Consider the following 2,499-nt stretch of genomic DNA (forward strand, 5'->3'; position numbering starts at 1 on the left):
TGCGAAACATATTCAAGAACGGAGTTAAACAATGTGAAAACTGTAAATAACAAAAGGAACTTCTTTGCATTTGTACGTGACTTGGCACTCGGCTCATTCCTTGTAATACGCAAATTCAGGTTTCAATGTTTTAAAATAGCGGCGTTTTCTGAAGAATCATAAGTGGAAAAAAACCACTGGTAAGAGCGTTATGTTACAATAGGGTTCGATCAAGTGCAACTTGTGCACGGACCAATTCGTTGCAACGACTTCAACTTTTTGAAACGCTGAGTATTCCTGGAAAGAACTAACCACTTGCATTCAATCAAGCATATAATATCAACATTTTTTTGCTCATTTTGTCCCTTGTGTGTAATCAAGCTGCCTAACGTCCCTAACTGGCAGAACTTGTGGCAGGACTTGAAATTTAAGCCCACACATATCCTCAATTTACCCTTCCCATACGGAACTTTAATTGTTTTCAGCACGAATTCAAGTTTAATGCGATTCTCCCGGTTATGGGATCTGTGGCACAAGTGAAATATAACCGACAGAACGGTTTTTTATAAGGATCGATCGAGCAGCAAAAGAAACAAAGCAATATGTTTCTTTCTTCTTCTTAGTTGTTCCCACAAACTTCCGAACACTAGACATGAAAACCGTAATGTTAATGAGAATTATTATTGACAGGGGTAATCTTATTTTCTTTCTGTGATAATTTGTCTTTTGTTAAAATTTGTAAAATAGATCTTATTGTTAAAAAGGAGATTACACTGGCAGTTTCTGCTAAATTATGTCTCAGTCGTACTTAAGGCTATAATTAACATTGTCTGGTGTTTCGTATTATATTGCATTATTTCGGTCTTAAAAGAATGATTGTTGTACAAAACTTGGGAAGTTGAAGCTCAAAAAGAGCACCGTATATTAGTTGAAAAGGCGGCTATTATTTTAAACTATGACTGAGACCCTTGTGAGGGGGGCTAATTCATCTTGGTCAGGTGAAGCATCTCGGCATTTTGTTTGATCGTTTCTAAAAATAACGCTAATAGCAACTTGACCCAACTTACTTGGCGGCAAAATAACTGTAGGTTTTCCACACGGAAATGTCAGCTAAACTTAATCACCTAACGTTTGCGGATTGAGGGGAAGTGTTACGACATTCGCAAGACCTTTCCCGGCAAATGGATCATTGATGCCGTAATGCGGCAACTCTGACTTATCCGTTTTCATTTCTGTCCGTTTGGTTGCTAATCTCGTTATAAAACATACACTGTTTTGCGTTTGTGAGCATTACTCTTAAAGTAAACAGTCTGTTAGCGTAAATAATTATTGAGTCTAGCCTAGCATTATTACGGACAAATTTTAGTGTTAAAGGTAGACTGCTCTGACGAGATAAAAGCCGTATCACATTAGGGCTCGAGTGCCTACAGAGGGATTAAGTTTCCGGTGATAAAAATGAAGTGTGTAATGTGATCAATGAACAAATATTTTCACTGAAAATTGAAGTTGAAGAGTATTGTTTTGGCTCTCGTATTTCCAGCGAAATGACAGGGTGACACGAAGGAGGCTATTTGAGTGATCAGTCAACATGCTTTGATTCTTTTATGTAGTATTTGCTATTATTTTACTGACCCAGATCCGGCGATGTAATCGTGCAAAATCTTCCCAACAAAAAAATGTTCATCATGACTAATTTGTATAATACACTGTGGGAAGGAGGGATAAGTTCATTCAAAAGATTGCATTCCAATAGACTTAACTATCAGAGTGCAAGTTGAAGTACTGCATATTTCTATGTAATCCATCTAACGAAGAGTTTCCACTTTTAAGGCTCAGGCTAATGCTCAGGTGGATTGCACGGGAATACACAGCACTTGCAAATTTCTGGCAGTTAATTTGTATGATGCGTGATGGTTATACAATGCTTTTAAGTAGAATGCTAAAAGCACAGGGGCGTTCTTTCACTGTTTGAGATAGACACTATAAATATAGTACTTTTTTTTTTACTTTCGTCATCTCAGCTTTTGAAGGAACAACACACAAGCAGCGGTGACAAACATGAGATACACCGAACTCTTGCAGCCCTGCTAGATATCAGATTTGGTACTGTCATTTGTTCTTTTGGTCAGCTTTAACTGAAAAAATAAATCTCCTCGATTAAACAAAGGTAAAATAACTGTAGAGAATAGAGAATGTAAACAGGTAATATCATTGAAGGAATGATAACTTTATTTAACCTGCTCCTTACGCCAAATTAGCATCATTGACAAAGATCCTTGCATGCCAACCAACGTGGACGCAAAAATCGACATGAATATGTTTTCTTCTTTAAAAGAACGCTCGTGTATTATATATACCACTGATATAGATGCATATGCTATGTACAGTTTAACTCACTTATCAGGTTGTTAAAATTAAAGAAGTTGGTCCGAAATATAAATAAAAGTACAAATTTGTTATATCACGTCTACCAAGTACTTGATGTTAATTGGAAAAATAGGAACGTGCGCACGGATTGAT

General features: G+C 36.7%; 1 protein-coding gene across 1 annotated transcript in view; it reads right to left on the reverse strand.

Moving 5' to 3' along the window:
• Positions 1-2,018: 2,018 nt before the first annotated feature.
• Positions 2,019-2,499, reverse strand: part of LOC137971187 (Krueppel-like factor 5) — a 3,356-nt gene continuing 2,875 nt past the window's right edge. The window contains exon 2 of the mRNA XM_068817948.1: positions 2,019-2,499. This exon is cut by the window's right edge and continues 716 nt beyond it. The gene's annotated coding sequence lies outside the window, so the exon portion shown is untranslated.

This window comes from Montipora foliosa, chromosome 9 (assembly GCF_036669935.1).
Source record: "Montipora foliosa isolate CH-2021 chromosome 9, ASM3666993v2, whole genome shotgun sequence".
In the NCBI taxonomy this organism is placed as follows: Eukaryota; Metazoa; Cnidaria; class Anthozoa; order Scleractinia; family Acroporidae; genus Montipora; species Montipora foliosa.